Here is a 17,292-nt window from a genome sequence, read left to right on the forward strand (position 1 = left end):
AAAGGGAGAGAAATCTGTTTTTCTGGAAATCTCTAACCAAGCAGGGAATCCTTCAAGCAGCTGCCCTTTTAACAAAGGGAATATGAGTCTGCTCTTTACCTGCCTCCAGAAGAGTTCTTAAAATAGGTCCCTGCCAATTGGTTGCTTGAGAGGTGGTTTAAGCTGTATAATGCAGGGAGCCCTGCCTCCATCCTCCCATGGATGTTTAATGCTCTCGCTTTATGAGCTATGGTATTCCAGGCAGCGGGGGTGTAAATAAAGTGCATCTGATGGGCAGCATGCAGCAACCGCTTCGCTGAGCACCTCCCAAGCAAGACAGTCATGCAATTAAATGTGTGTGGAAAATGTGTGTGCCCAAGCATGCACCTCCTCATCCCCAGGGTATCCGTGCGCCCACGCACACCCAGAGAGAAGGTTTCCATCTGGGGACAGTCTGCATTTTTAAAAGTCTTGTAATTGAGTTTGGCACTCATGAAAGAGGCCAGGTTGACTGTCATAGAGACTGCACATCTCTCTGCAAAGCTGGGCTCTGTGCAGACAGCAGCAGTGCAATCTATCCTTACACTGGCCTTAGAGGAACTGCTTCTAGAGGCAAGGAGAGCCACAAGACACCTCACCTAAGCTGGATCCAAGCCAGAGACACAGCAATATAAAGCTCCACATCTTATCACCAGTCTCTTGAGCCATCCAGCCTCTTACCCTCCATTCTTGAAAAGCCCCTGACTGGAGCCTTTTCCAACCAAAATGACAAAACTGAAACCAGCAATCACATGTGATTCCATTATCTCCAGCAGCGTGCAAAGCTCTTTGGGATTTATTTTTAATTTGGGGGCACCATGATATATTGATACAGGCCATCTGAGTACAAAGGAGCCAGTCTCCGCTCTGTCCTGCCCAAGCAAATCATTTTTTGTGTGTGTCGGTTATTCCCAATCGCTCTGTATGTGTTTCAAATCCACAAACTCCCTCTTTTGCTCATCAGAACTGGGTTACTGTCCATCAGTTACAAGAGCCCAGCTGCTGAGAATGAAAAGCAGCACATAAATCCTGCTCATGCTGGCTGCCAGTTCTGCGACAGCCCCGAGCAACAAGCATATTCTATGAACAGTTATCATCACACACTGGCAGGCAACCCAGGGACCGCAAAAGAATCCAGGGATGTTTAATTATCTGACAGGTCAGTGAGACGTCGGGAGATCCCAATATTAAACAAGCCTAAGGAATTCACTTCCCATGGCCTCCTTCCCCCTTCCCTATTGCCAAGGGCTTTTTTGACTTCCAAATTTGCTAATGCAGATGGGACCTGCTTAAGATGGACTAGCTGAAATAACATGGGACTGATTCACGGATGGAAGGCCTGGGAAAGCCAATACCTTAATGGGGTTCAGTCAGACTTCTCCATTAGCACGAGGGGTTGCTTGTTGTGGCAAAAATTAGCTATGGGCCACAGCAGATGGTAGCAGTCACTGCTGTCCATTTAAGCAAAACGAAGAGACATTTATCAATGGGACATGGGCAAATTAAGTGCATTATTAACTTAATACAATCATATGCTAGTTGCTTTACAGTTAACAAGATGATTAGGTTTCTGTCTCAGAGAGCTTACAGCCTAAGGGTCTGATCCTGATCTCACTTACAACAGGGTAAGTCAGGACTTACTCCACTGAAGTCCACGGAGTTACCCTAGTGCAAAAATGGCAGAAGAGGAGTATTAGTCCCTAAGCTACCAATGGGCATGCAACAAAGAGCAAAGTAATGGACCAGCAGCATTTCATTTTCTCCTTAGATTTCTGCTTTTTGTTTGGGATTTTTAATTAATATTTGCTACCAGCTATTTTGTTAACTCTTCTTGGAGCAGAGGAAGTTGAGGGAGATGGGGGCTTACGACACCCTGGAAGAAGTCTCACTGGGGTAGTCCACTTGGAGTGTTCCGGAGCTCAGAAGCTACAGTTTCAGCACTAAGTCATATGACTGCAATCATTCCAAAGCTCAAGCGGTTCTACTGCTGAGTTGTGCACAGTCATGGGTTAACTTCAAGCAATGTCAGGGAGGAACACAGAAATCAGCATTTATTAAATATGACATTGCCCTGGAGCCCAAGGAACTGCGTTGCAGTGACTTTCACCTCTAGGTCCAAATCCAGTTCAAAGTTGTTAGTGACCCACAGCCTCTACAAAACAGGCCAGTGAAACGAGTTTGGTGGGTCTCAGTTCTCTTCCCAGTTGAAAGGTATCCACAGTGCTAAAAACACTATTGAAACTGGCAATGGTAGGACCCCTTGCTGAGAGTCTCAGGCAAGAGGCCAGGGACTGAATGGGCCATGGAAAATGAACTCTCCTTTTGCCTCCATGGCAAGATTGAGGCCCATTGTATTCTCATTTTTCAATGATCACTTCCATCCCAGGCTGATGCAGACATGAGTAAGAAGCTACAACAACCAGTTCCAGTGCAGCTTACAACCTGGCTGGCTGTGATAGATACAGTATTGCAACTGCATGCAACATATTTGGGGACCATATTGTATCAAGTTTATGAATGGTTTAATGTATCACTGTGAGCCAGGGACTGTCTGAAACCCTAGAGGGGAGGGTTACCACAGCTCCTCCAGGAACCACAACCAGTGTGGGGTTAGGGTGATTATGAATCATTCACGCTGTCAACCCCAAGTTGCCAGAGAGGTAGCTCCAGCTACAAGTTATTTCTTCCTCTGGCCCTAAGGAGTCGAGCTAGGAGGGACCTCTCCTTTCCAGGAGCGTGGCGAGGAAATACAACCTCCTCTAGTGCCACTGCTAGAATCAAGCCAATCCATGAGCTGAGTGTCTGTGCAAGGCTCCAAACAACCAATATTGCTTGTGATTAAGGTTGGCCTTAATGAGCACCAAGTAATCCAGGTTAGCTTGCTACATATGGTCCAAATTCTCCCCTCAGTTACACCCAGGCAACCCCACCGTTACCAATGAGCCTAAATCCTGCCATTTTATACCCCGCACAAACCCATCACAGCTCTGTGTCCTTAACTGTTATATTTCTGCAGTCAAGGAAAAACAGCTTACCAAGTCAGACGTTAATAATTCTGAGCAGAGTAGTTAGGCACTATTAACAAACGCCAGTAATTCTGGCTCTTTCAAAAGCCAGAAACCTGCGAAGTTTGGGGGTTTTTTGGTCCATCCATATGGAGAGCAGAACAGCATCCCATTGGAACCACATGGTCAACTTTTCTGTGAACTTCACACCCCACAGTTCCCCTTTATAACTTGCTTTTTGTGCAGACACTGACATAGTTTTCAAATGCAGATTGGCATCTGCACAGCACCACAAAGTTGTTTCTAAATAATTAATACTGAACTTTAACATGGCCCGAATTGTGCTCCTGCTGTGAAAGGAAAACTGACGATTGGTGTGCTAAACAGCCATGCTGCTTGGTCTGGATCTTAACAGGAGTTGCCAAAATATGCTATAGATCAGGAGCCACAACGTTACCCCCCCCTGCCCTCCCACAACACTGGTACATTGTTGTTCTTGGTTCAAAACTATTTTCAGAAGTTTCCCTCAAGCAGTTGACTTTGAAATCAATATATTTCTCTGGGACACAATTTTCATGGGAGACCTGTGCTGTCTGCTGGTATGTGTGAGCCCACAGGAGAAACAAAACCCATTTTCCAAGCACTTGGCTGCTTTAAACACTTGTAGCCGTTTTCTTTTGCGCACACACATATGGCCAAAAGGTCTGAGGTAAACTGTAAATAGTGAATGCAAAGCAAAACCACAGGAATGGCAGCGAAACATTCTAAATACGCCAGGTAAGAAATCAATGACAAAGCAGGATCTCAGTGCTGATGGTGACAAGGATTAGGATGCTTAATGAATTCCAGTGGGGCTGGGCTCATTTGCAGGAACTACTGTAATGAAAGGTGAAGGGTTGGGGATCACCATTAAAATTTTACTTTCACTTCCTAGTTCCCACTCTCTGGATCAATTGCAGAGATGAGAAACTTGATGTAACTTACATCTTCTTCCAGCCTCCTAGTTACACCATCTTAAACTGCCATCCTCTCACACCCATTACTGGTGTGTAAATTACCCCTCCCAATAGGTATCACCTTTGAAATCAGCCTCTTGAGTCTAAACTGGTGTAATTTATGTACTATGGGGTTTGAAGACAGAAGAATAACTGGGAAAGCAACTCACAGAAGGCTGAACCTTGGAGTGCAAAGTAGAGGCAGCAGGTACATCTACACTGGAATAAAAGACCCACAGCCTGGTCAGCTGACTCAGGCTTGCAGGGCTCAGGCTGCAGGGCTAAAAATTGCTGTGTAGATAGATGTTCAGGCTTGGGCTGGAGCCTGGGCTCTGAGAGCCTCCCTCTTGCAGGTCCCAGAGCTTGGATTCCAGCCTGAGCCTGAATGTCCACAAAGCAGTTTTACAGCCCTGCAGTCTGCGCCCCACAAGCCAGAATCAGCTGACCTCAGGCCAGTTGCAGGTGTTTAATTGCTACGCAGACATACCCAGAGAGTCTAAGGAAGTCTTGGTCAGATTGGCTGGTGTGCACCAGGTGCTTCGCACCACGGCAGCGATGCCAAAGAGCTGTAAACCTACTTTATGTGCTCAGATAAGCTGAGTTTACAGCTGCTCCTAGAGTGGTGCGAAGCAGCCAGAGTGTAGCCGTGTATCTGGCCCTCTGCATCTATGACCTTGTCTAGACCAGGAAAAAAGGTTGTTTTTCAGTCTCAAGCTGGCTACCATGACTGAAAAAATCACGCAGCCCCAAGTGTAGACACAGTTTAGCATCTTTCTGTTCATGGTAGCTGGTTGTGTTCTAACCTAGGAGGGAAACCAGAAGGCACCTTTCCACTCGCAAATGGACTGAGACCCATCAGTTCTTTTCCACAGAGACCACCAAAAGGCTGTTTAGATGGCAATAGCTGCCACTCACCGCTAGCCTGGACTTGATTCAAGCTAAAAACAAAATTCTCTGTGTGCCATACAACTAACTCTCCATAGTCCTCAATTCAACTTGCTCTGCAGTCCAGTTGGGCCATGGCCAGCACCGAGACAGGAAAGGGGGATTGGGGGAAAGCATTTAATGAGCTGCTTGAGCCAGACAGTTAAAAGATAGAAACAAAGAGGGAGTCTTAGCATCAGCCAAGAAAATGGTGATGAAGTGCCAACAGCCAGCGTTTCTGTCCTGCTGACACAAACTATGAGCACCAGCAGTAGGACAATGAATGAACGGGGAAGCAGAGTTTCCACAAAGATGGACGCAGATAAAAGGCACAGTGGGCCTGATACAAAGCCCATTGAAGTCAGTGGAAAGTCTCCCATTGACTTCAATGAACTTTATTTAGTAGGTAACAGTCCCATTGAAGAGGATCACCCTAAAAAGTGTCACTTTCCCTTGTTAAACGGCCAGAAAAAGAAAAAGCAAGTGAGGCTAGTACTGAGCAACTGTCATGGAAGAGGTTAGAGCCAGCCATGGGCCATGTATCTACAGACTCTTAATTGACTGCCATGAATAGCACTTCATGGCCCACAGCAAGTCAACAAAGGGTCCGAGGAAACAATGCACAGATGACTGGAAGACAATGATGAGGACAGGGAGACATACAGAGCCATCTGGATTGCTTGGTAACCTGGGTCCATTCACACAAAAATGTATTTTAATACAGCCAAAGGCAGAGTTCTACACAGAATGTAGGCCATGCCCACAGAATGGAGGGGCTGTATCCTGGAAATCTGTGACTCTGAAAAGGAATTAGGGATCATAGCGGACAAGCAATTCAAAATGAGCTCCCAGTGTGATGCTGTGACAAAAAAGTGCTCACGTAATCCTTGGCTGTATGAACGGGGTTGTAGTGAGTAGAAGAAAGGAGACGATTTTACTTTTGTATGTGACGCTTGTGAGACCCAGTCCTGGAATCCATTCAATTCTGTTGGCCACATGTTGGAAAACTGGAGACGGTTCAGAAAGACCCACAAAAATTATTCAAGAGCAGGATAAAATGTCTTACAGTGAGAGACCTAGAGCAGTGGTTCTCAAATTTGCACCACAACTTGTTCAGGGAAAGCCCCTGGTGGGCCAGGATGGTTTGTTTACCTGCCATGTCCGCAGGTTCAGCCTATCACGGCTCCCACTGGCCGCGGTTTGCCGCTCCAGGCCAATGGAGGCTGCGGGAAGTGGTGCAGGACGAGGGATTTGCTGGCCGCCCTTCCCGAAGCCCCCATGGGCCTGGAGCGGTGAGCCAGTGGGAGCCACGATCGGCCAAACCTACGGACACGGCAGGTAAACAAACTGGCCCAGCCCAGCTCACCAGGGGCTTTCCCTGAACAAGCAGCAGCCTGAGTTTGAGAGTTATTGCACTAGAGCGCCGTCAGTTTAGGTTATCAAACAGATTATTGAGAGGTGATTTTGATCACAGTCTATAAGAACCTTCACGGGGAGAAAATACCAGGTACTAAAGGTCTCTTTAGTCTAGCAGAGAAAGGCACAGCAAGAACCAATGACTAGACACTGAAACCCAACAAATTCAGATTAGAAATCAGGCACAAATTTGTAACAGTGAAAGTGACTAACCATTGGAACAAACTACGCAGCGAAGTGATGGATTCTCCACCTCTCAATGCTGGATGCTTTTCTGGAAATTAGGCTTTAGTCAGACACAAATTATTGGGCTCAATACACAGGTAACTGGGAGAAATGTAATGCCCTGTACAATACAGAGGATCCGATTACATGACCCAGTGACTCCTTCTGGCCTTCAACTCTACTCGATAGACCTGCAGCCCAGCCTAAACTATATGCAAAGACTGTCTTGCAAATGAAGAACAGTTACAGGCAGTTCAAGGATCAGACTCACACAGTTTCCAAAGCTCCTTTGCTGGGATCCAGTCCAGCTTTGCCCAATGCATATAACACAGAGCAGCTGTCAGACAGATCACCTTTTTGGCTACTTGTAATTAGTTCAAAGGCTGTCCAGACTCAAACTTCTAGTCAAGTCCCCAGAGCAGGACAGAGTGCAGCACTGAGCAGACATGGGTTCCACATAGCTTACACAGATGCAAATCATATTTGTGCATACTAGTCCCACAAGGGCATAGCCACATGGTCAGTAGTTATAAGGATTCTGCAGGTAAAATTCTGCCCTAAGTTATGCACCCCACAGTCTTCATTGGAGTTGCCTGTGTCCAAGTGAGAGCAGAATTTGTCTCTGCAAGTGGAATTCTGTTGAACGAACTCCAACTCAGTTCGTGCTTTCATTAGCTGCCTGGGCGCAGCAGGGTTAACAGCAGTAAAATGTAGCTCATTTTTATTTTGTTTTGCCTAAAATAAGCAGATCAGATTTTAAATACACCCAAGGAGCAGACCCACAGGTAAGAAGGAGTTATTTCACAGTAATTATTCTTCAGAGTAGAACACTTTAAAGGGGTCTAGAGAAGTGCCGGATGCGTCACTGTGCACCATGGATTTTCATTAGTTCCTAACAGCATGTTCGTGTCCAGACAGCTTGTTGAAATATTATAATGCCCTCTTGCCATCAATCATCCCTAACCCATCATTTTTCTGGCTGTCTGCAATCTGGTGAGACCCAGCTCACTTTAAGCCAACATCCTTGACATAGAAGACCCCCTGTCATAAGAGCACTCCAGTTAGAGGGGAAACTCTCCAAGGGACCCATCCTAGAGCTTGGACTTTCCAACAGTAGTTTTCCTCCCCTTGCTTTTAAGCTTCTCGCTTAAGAAAGCTGTCACAGCTAATAATGAGAATTGTCTGAAAACAGCTGTGTTTTTGACCTTGCTAGTCAGTCTCTCAAGAAGATCAAGTAAAAGGAAGCCTGTTAGGAAATCAGCCAAGCCATCAGCATCACCTGCAGACTTGTACCATGCAAAGCCAGCAGGATTTTTATTGGGACAGGTAGGACAGAGCTCTACACAAAGTGATCCTTTGGTATTTCAGTGCTGACAGGACTAAGAATACTCATCAGGAGAAAGAAGAGGCCTAGCTGGAGAAGAGCTGGTCCTAAATCACCTTGTCTCAGCCAGAAATCGTTGAGAAGAGTTAGATGTAAAGGACAGAACGTGTTTAGTGGTTAAAACCAAAGGACGGTGAACCCAGACTCCTGGGTTCTCTTCCTGACTCTAACACACTGTTGCGTCATGCAGCCTTGAGCAAGTCACACACCTCTCTGTGCCTCAGTCTGCCTATCTGTAAATGGATATAATGAGACCTACCTCACAATAGGGGTTGTCAGACTTAATTAGCTGATGTGTGCAAAGAGCATGGAGCTCTTTAGCTATAAGGGGCTAGAGAAGAAAAATCCCTATTTTGCCCACTGCTCCCTGGACCAGCCGGAATTTCTCTACATCTAAAATTCCACAGGGCACAGACCCCCCTGCCCTCAGCCATCTTGTGCAGTGCAACTGGGCAGCAGTGACACCTCCAGTGGTTGCCAGTGATTCAGCGTGCAGACCTAGGCCAAGTCTCTCAACTGTAGTGGAAGTCCTGGGCATTTGGGACTTTTTTTCTCACTCTCCCCTCGCTTCTCACAACCTGCTTAGACTGTATTGACCTGTTCCCTGAATCGCCCCGAGTCCTGACACGGTCGGAACAGAGGGATGAGTGCCAGTCAGAAGAATGTTCCTTCTTCTGCTGAACATGTCACCTGACTCTTGCTCTGCTCTGTCTGAGGCACAGTCGAGAGTGCTCATGAGGGAACGGAGTGCAGGAGAGGAGTAGGTGGCCATTTGAAGGCACTGGCAGGGTAGGAGGCAGGTGAAGGACAGGGGAAATGGATGGGTTTGAAGGGGGACTGTAATGGGGCTCACTCCCAGCATGTGGTAGGGAAGCAGTTAAGAGCCAATTAGTGCACCTGTGATTGATTGATTGCCTCCTGGTCAGATGGGCGGAACTAGGTAAGGCTCACTGGGTGACTGGGCCTTATAAGGAACTCAGGAAGAGGGAACTCAATAGGGGATAACTGCTATTTTTGGAAGGGGGTGTGTGTCTCAGAATGGGGACCTGCTTGGGGACTTAAATTTTCAATCACTAAAACAAAGGGGACGATCTTCACTAGAAGAAAGATTTATGAGTGTCATTCATATTTTTGTGGAAAACAGGCACGTGTAGTCAACAGTTTTACATTTCCAGGTGTACTGTTTGATAATAAACTTACTTGGAAGGGCAATATAGAAAGTATTACAAACAAATATAAAGGAGGAGTAATGTACTCAAAAGTATTGCTGGGATTAATTTGGGAGCAGATAAGAAAGTGCTGATGAAGCTATATACAGCGTTAATAAGATCAGAGTGTGGGTATCAAGCATGTAGCTCTGCATCTAGTTCAGGGCTTAAAAAGTTAGAGTAAATTCAAGCTCAAGTGTTACAAATTGTATGTGGTGCATTTCTTACAACACCACTGTGTGTAATGCAGGTAGCTACTGGAGAAATGCCTATCCATTTAAGAATAAAAATGTTCAACCTGACATTTTGGGCTAATAGCGGGTGAGGTAATATCTTTTACTGGACCAACTTCTGTTGGTGAAAGAGACAAGTTTTCTTCCCCCAAAGTCAAGGGAAATAGTGCAGATAAGAATGCTGGACAAATATAGAAGAAATGTTTGGCAATAACTGGACAAAATTTAGCCTGACACAATAAACTCCCTTGTACTGTTAGCGTTAAAATGTGAGTAAAAAACTTAAGTGAAAAGGAAGGACAAGAAGATATTAAAATCTATACTTATGGGCAATAAATTATACCTGGAAAATTGTCTCTCCAGATGTGGATTTAGAATTTTTATATAATAAATTAGATTTTATATAATAAAATCAAGAGAAAGAAAGAGTTGTTTTATATGAAAGTTTACGTTTTGAGTTTATATATGGTAAATGGAGTCACAATAGCCAAATATATATTGATGGCTTGAAAGATGAAAAACAGGTAGAGTGGGAGCAGCCTTTTGACCTCTTGTGCTTGGATTTAAGAAATCTAAAAGAATACCTAATTTTTTAGCTATTATGACAGCTGAATTGGTGGGAATAATATTTGCATGAAACTGGATAAGGGTCATATGGCCTACCACATCTGTTCTCTTTTTGGATTCATTTTCAGGTATACTGGCAATTTAAAGGGGATACCTCTGAAAGCAGGAATGAGCTAATCAATTAAATATTGTTTTGACAACACTTGGTATGCTTGGATGTGAACATAATACTAGCAAGAATTCCATCTCGCTGGGATACCTGGCAATGAAATAGCGGATAGGGAAATGAAAAATGGTTTTAAAACATTGAGAAATTGATATAAAGATTCCTTTGAATAAGCAGGAATTTAAAAGTTTGGTTCAAAAAGGATTTAAATAGGAAGGGCAAGAATTGTGGACCAAGGAGAAAAAAAGATTCCATGAATTATGCCCCAAAACAGAGGCTAATGCTGTACTCCAAACTTATGAAAGGATCAGTGAAGTACTCATATTTAGACTGATAACTGGTCACTATGGTTTGAACAGTAAGCTATCTTTACTGAATAGACAAAAAGATGGGTTATGTAAGGTTAAAGAAACAGCTGATCACCTGATATGGAATGCAGGGACTGTTTCCAGGAAAACAGGTTCTTCAGAGAAGAATTTTGATGCTTTAAGGTAACAGAATATACTATGAGGAGTATAGGGAGTGTAACGGGAAAGTTGATCACAGTAAAAAAACTCTACTACTTATTTTAAGGCTATAGCACAGGATAAGAAAGTGTAGTAGCATGAATGTACGAGGAATATAGTAGGTGGCGGTTACAGACTCAGCAGACGAGTCTGCTTCCCCATAAAACATAAGAGAAGAACTTATGTGTACACCCACACCTTGAATATTGCATTAAGACCTAGAAAAGGTAAAAAGAGTGAAAAAAAACAATTAGGGGCATGGAACAGCTTCCATATAAGAAGAGATTAAAAAGATTGGGACTGTTCATCTTGAAAAAGAGATGATGATAGGGGGATATGACAGAGGTCTATGACATCATGTGTGGTGTGGAGAAAGTGAATACGGAAATGTTATTTTCCCCTTCCCATAACACAAGAACTAGGGGTCACCTGATGAAATTAATAGGCAGCAGGTTTAAAACAAGCATAAGGAATTACTTCTTCACAATGCACAGTCAATAGAGTTAATAGAGGAGGTATCTGAGCCTCTAGCTATTATCTTTGGAAAGTCATGGGAGAGATTCCAGAAGACTGGAAAAGGGCAAATATAGTACCCATCTATAAAAAGGGAAATAAAAACAACCCAGGAAACTACAGACCAGTTAGTTTAACTTCTGTGCCAGGAAATAATGAAGCAAAGTAATTAAAGAAATCATCTGCAACCACTTGAAGGGTAAGGTATAGGGAAAAGCCAGCATGGATTGTAAAGAACAAATTCGTGTCAAACCAATCTGATAGCTTTCTTTGATAGGATAACGAGTCTTGTGGAAAGGAGAAAGCAGTGGATTGGGTAATACCTAGAATTTAGGTAAGGCATTTGATACGGGTCTCGCACGATATCCTTATCGATAAACTAGGCAAATACAATTTAGATGGGACTACTATAAGGTGGGGCATAACTGGCTGGATAACTATACTCAGAGAGTAGTTATAATGGCTCCCAATCCTGCTGGAAAGGTAAAGTGGGGTTCCGCAGGGGTCTGTTTTGGATCGGCTCTGTTTCAATACTTCATCAACGACTTAGAGTTGGCATAGAAAGTATGCTATTAAGTTTGCAGACGAATACCAAACTGGAGGGAAATTGCAACTGCGTTGGAGACAGGGTCAAAATTCAAAATGATCTGAACAAATTGAGAAAGGTCCTGAGGTAAACTGGAATGAAGTTCAAATAAAGACAAATGCAAAGTGCCACTTAGGAAGAAACAATCAGTTTACATATACAGAATGGAAGAGACTGTCTAGAAGGAGTACGGCAGAAAGAGATCTAGGGTCATAGTGGACCAAAGCTAAATATGAGTCAACAGCTTGATGCTGTCGCAAAAAAAATAAAAAAATGCAGAAAACAAACTGATTCTGGGATGCATATAACAAGTGTGTTTGAAGACAAGACACGAAAATCATTCCTCCGCCTCTCTGCGCTGGTTAGCCTCAGTTGGAGTATTGTGGGTCATTTGGGACGCAAATTTCAAGAAAGATGGAAAATTGAGAGGATCCAAGAGCACAAGAATGATATAAAAGGTCTTGAGAACACAGTACTAATGAAGGAAAGGCTGCAAAGAATGGTTTATTAGTTGGAAAAGAAAAGAACCTAGATGGGAACATGAATAGCATTTTTCAAGGTAATCAAAAGGGTGCCATCATCGGAGGAAGGGAGAAACTTGTTCCACCTTAGCGCCTCTAATGATAGAACAAGAAACAATGGGCTTTAAAACTCAGCAAGGGAAGATTGTTAGTGTTGGACATAGGAAAAGCTTCCTAACGTCACGGGACGTTAAACACTGGAATAAATTTGCCTAGGGAGGTTGTGGAATCTCCATCTCTGGAGATATTTAAGAGTAGGTTAGATAAATGTCTATCAGGGGTGGTCTAGACAGTATTTGGTCCTGCCATGAGGGCAGGGGACTGGACTCGATGACCTCTTGAGTTCCCTTCCAGTCCTAGAGTATATGAATCTATGAATCTATGAACCCTGTGGAACTCATCACCAAGGATTGTCATGGAGGCCAAAAGTATAACTGGGTTCAAAAAAAGAACTAGATAAGTTCATGGAGAATAGATCCATCTATGGCTATTAAGCAAGATAGTCAGGGACACAACCCCATATATAGGTGTCCCTAAACCTCCAATTGCCAGAAGCTGGGACTGGATGACAGGGCATGGATCACTTGAAACTGCCCTGTTCTGTTCATTCCTTGTGAAGTCTCAGGCACTAGCCACTGTCAGAAGACAGGATACTGAGTTAGATGGGTCATTAGTCTGACTTTGTATGGCCATTCTTATGTAACTCAGTTACATACCAAGAGGGAGGGAAACTGCGGAAGAGTCAGAACTCTCCAGTGGAGAGAAACCCTAAGGATACATCTACATTGCAATAAAACACCTGCGCCATTGAGTCTCAGAGCCTAGGCAGCTGACTCTGGCTTGCAGGGCTTGGGCTGTGGGGCTAAAAATAGTAGTGTGGACATCTGGGCCCAGGCCGGAGTCTGGACTCTCAGACCCTCTCCTCTCACAGGATCTGGAAGCCCAGGTTCCAGCCCGAGCCTGAACATCTATACTTCATTTTTATAGTCCCGTGAGCCTGAGTCAGCTGACCCAGCACAACCGCAGCAGTGCCGCGGGTCTTTTACTGCAGTGTAGACATGCCTACAGAGCGCAAGTGAAGTTTGAGTGGGAAGAGCCTGGAGACAGAGCTTAAATAGGTCAGAAGCCAACTGGGAGGATCCCCAGGGAGCAGGGTAGGCTCCTGCGGGGAGGACCTGAGGTAGGGTCAGTTAAAGTTAAAGGCACTTCAGTGGTGGAAGAGGGGTTAGTTCAGCAGAGAAAGGAGAAGCTGGGAAAATCTAGAGAGAATCTAGAGGCTGAGAACCAAAAGGAGGCTGTGTTAAGCATAGGCTCGGGGGGCACAGCTCGAGGGGGTTTAGAGGTAGAAAGCAGCCCAGGGAACCAGCAGTGTATCTGAAGAAGCAGACCTAGCTGCTTAATACAGGGTCACTGGGCCGGAAGCCAGGATAGAGGATGGGTCTAGGTTCCCCTACTAGCCCCAGAGGAAGGGGCATGCAAGCCCGAGGGAAGCAATACTGAGCTCAGGGTAGAGCTGAAGACTGACTCCAAAGGACGGGCTGAGGAATAGCCCAAGAAGGGGACTGAAGACTTGTTTGCATTGAAATGTTTTGTGAACTTTCAGCTGGACCTGTTTGTTACCCTGGAAGGGGACTGAACTGTATGTGACTTGGCCAGAGGGTTGGGCCCAGGGAGAGGCAGATGGGATGGCCTGGAGGAGGTTCTGGAGACAAGCACCCCTTGCAGCACTGAACCCTGACACAAAGGGGTGCTATTGGTCGCAAGTACACCACTTTACAGGGACAATGAAGAAGGAGAGGGAGGGGTCAGAAAGTGAAGTGGAAGAAACAAAATCCAAATTTCCCTTCATGCCTGAACAGTCTCCCCTCAGCACTGAGCAAAGATGCATCACACACCACAACTAAATCACATGGAGACCTAAACTGACTAACCTTATGTCTGTCATCTGAATCCTTCCCTCCTTTCCCACTCCTAGGGTAGGCTGCATCCTCACCAGCCTCTCAAGTCCATCATTTACACTGAGGGCTGTTTGGGCCAAGGCCATCTCATCTACATATTCTTAGTGCAATGCCCAGCACACCTGTGAGCACTATACAATAATAAATAATAATGCGCCAGACCCTCCACTGATGTAAATCACAGTAGTTCCATTTTGGTCAATGGTGCTATACTAATCCATGCCAGCACAGGACCCGGCCCAGTAAGTGACAGCTGCGCCAGCAGTCATTACATGGCTGTCATTCAGAGAGGGCTTCAGGGTGGATTCCAGCCCTACAGGATGATCTCACACTCAATATTTCAGCAGCCTGTTCCTGCACACTTTTATCCTGAAAATTAACCTAACGGCTTTGTTTACCTTCAGAATCTCATTAGAAGCTCTGCAACCGTATTGCACATTATGGAACAGTAATTAGTCAACGGTAGAAGCTGCTACACTAAACTCAGGCATTTAAGGCAACTTCCCAGCACGCTTCTTTACACACGCTTCTCAGAGTCAGGATCAAGCAGCTGGAAAACTGGAAACAATGGGCCTAATTCTGTTAAGTCTTGAGCACCCTCTGCTCCTGCTGGTGTCAATAGGAGTGGAAAGAATTTGGTGCCTTACAGGATCTAATTAGCTGAAGGTTTTCATTGTTGTGGGCAGTTTCATGCCTATAAGATTTAATGAACCTACAGGCTGATGCCACCAACTCAGGCTATTGTGATGAAATACATGTCTATTGGTTTGGTGTGCCACATGCAGTGGAAAGGCACATAAAGGCAGAAACCCTGATTCTCCTCTCAATTACATCAGTGTAACTCTACGGACTTACTGGAGTTGCACCTGACTCTCTCGCCCTCCCCCATATGAGACCTGAATCAGGCCTTTAGAGCTAGGACTCAAGTTTCACCAACAGGTTCTTTGAGTTGAAAGAAATGACTTCTCTGTGAGCCTCTACTGTACCATAGTAACAATCGACCCATTATAGTCCTTAGCTTCTTTCACCATGTAACTAATATCATCTCCACAGTATAGACAACTACCCCCTGGCATGACTTTATTTATAAACCAATGATAAAGCTGAAGATGCTAAACTAGGAGGAATGAAATCTCAGGCTTCAGGGCATAACCTGGTCATTCATGGCAGTCAAGATGGAATCCTGATCTTTTCACTCTGTAGAGCATTGCACATCTGGTCTTGCAGGAAGGGTGGGAAGTCACTTTTCTCTTAAGTGTCAGATACTGCCCACTCCCAGAGGCAAGATACTAGACTTGATGGTCCTGCATCTATATGTTGTACCTCGAATTTACTTCACATCTTGCTACAAATACCCAAACAGAGAAGAAAACAGAAATGTGCACCTCTTCTAGTATGAAACTAGTTTAATGGGGAAGGGAAAGTAGCTCTTTCTCATGAGCACATGCTTAAGAACTTGTTATCTAAGCAACAAAACTCTTGCAAAGTCAGCAGCTGCTTGACTAGGTCAGCTGTTTTGCTTGTCCCAGCAAAAGTCTATTGCCTCGACACACCAGTGTATTCTGACATACCTACCCCCCTAACTCTCAGCACAGTTCCTGGGGGCATGGCCTTTTGGGTGATTTCCAAATGAGAAGCACTGCATTGTGCTTGAGAAGAGGCACCGGAACCAGTGCAGCTGCAACACTTGCTATCCATACTGAACAGAAACCATAGCTGGCAGCAGTGGTTCAACCAGTGCAGGTACCGCATGCAAATCAGTATAAATAATGCTTGTAATGGACCTGGGATCATTGTAATGTGAGAACACAAGGGGCCAAATTCCACCCCCCGGTACAGTCCCTCTATACTCCAGTGCCATAAAGGGTTGCAAAGGAGCTGCGCTGGCCCGTGGGTGTATTCACCCAAACAGAGGAGCCGTGCATGGTCAATGCACACAGTACTTTGCTCCCCACTCTTGATAAGGAGTTGGCAGTTGCCGGGCTGGGATGAGAGGGAGAGTAGCTGAACCACTTTGCACTTTGGCAATTCTGGACAGCAGAGCATCCCATAACAGCTAGGTCAGACTGCAGTAAGTTAGAGCCCCCGCTCTCTCTGCACCATCTGTGCTGTGCTGCCTGAGGGGTTCCAAGCAACAACTTCTTGTAATGTCTTTCTGCCTAGTCCAGACAGTGCCTAAGAGGACAGGGCGAGTAGCTCACCTTGAATGGGATCAGCTGTAGATTGTGTTTGTTACTGGAGCCCTCCTATAAAATGCGTGTATTGCTGCTGAGGTTGCTGTGGCTTAGCAGAAGAAGAAAAGGCTGTCAGCTGGCAGACATTTTCCCTGTGAAAGGAGAAGATACAGAGTGCGAAAAAGAGCCCCTAATATCCTCTCCCCAAGACCAGTCGGCAGTTCATTACCAACCAATCACAGCCATTTAGCCACTCACTCCATTGAAAAGAAGAAAGGGAATCCCAGTCCCCGCTTAGGGCTTCTGCGTTTCTCCTCAGACTTATTTGGTAATTCAGATTAGGAAACATGCCAGCACTTGAGGGTTTGAGGCTTTATTTCTGCTTCATCTCAGAGTCCATTAGGAAATGCAGGCAACTGTATCAAGGGCTGCCTACAGAATCCAGCTACTGCAGGCAAAGCCACTGAAAATGGGCCCACATCTGCCCTTTAAATCCTGCCACTTGGTTACTCTTAAGTAATTGTTCAAGTTCTTTGGATGCCACAGCCGTATATTTTTCATTTGCCCTGAAGCCTTCATGTGGCTGCCACTGTGGAAAGCACCAGGATTACAGCCAGTGCTTAATTCATGCTGAGGCTTGCCAGGTCTGAGCCCTGGCCCCTCTAGGCTTGACAGTTCATAGCCCCAGCTGCTCTGGTCTTGCCGCATCAGTTATGAAAGTAAAAAAAAAAATGCTTGCACCCCGGCGCCTAATTGAGGGAGCCCCAGTACCTCTTTTGTTACAAACAAGCACTGGTTACAGCTCAACATGTATCTGAACACAGAGCTTTGTTATGAGAGGAGTGTTTACAAGATTACCAGTTTGCCAGTTTGTGATATCATTTACTCTAGTT

At 45.1% G+C, this 17,292-nt stretch overlaps 1 protein-coding gene across 1 annotated transcript in view; it reads right to left on the bottom strand.

The window, feature by feature from the left end:
• Positions 1-16,554, bottom strand: part of LOC116819805 (actin-binding protein WASF3-like) — a 37,092-nt gene extending 20,538 nt beyond the window's left edge. The window contains exon 1 of the mRNA XM_032771817.2: positions 16,427-16,554. The gene's annotated coding sequence lies outside the window, so the exon portion shown is untranslated. The remainder of the gene's footprint in view (positions 1-16,426) is intronic.
• Positions 16,555-17,292: the final 738 nt, after the last annotated feature.

This window comes from Chelonoidis abingdonii, chromosome 8 (assembly GCF_003597395.2).
Source record: "Chelonoidis abingdonii isolate Lonesome George chromosome 8, CheloAbing_2.0, whole genome shotgun sequence".
In the NCBI taxonomy this organism is placed as follows: domain Eukaryota; kingdom Metazoa; phylum Chordata; order Testudines; family Testudinidae; genus Chelonoidis; species Chelonoidis abingdonii.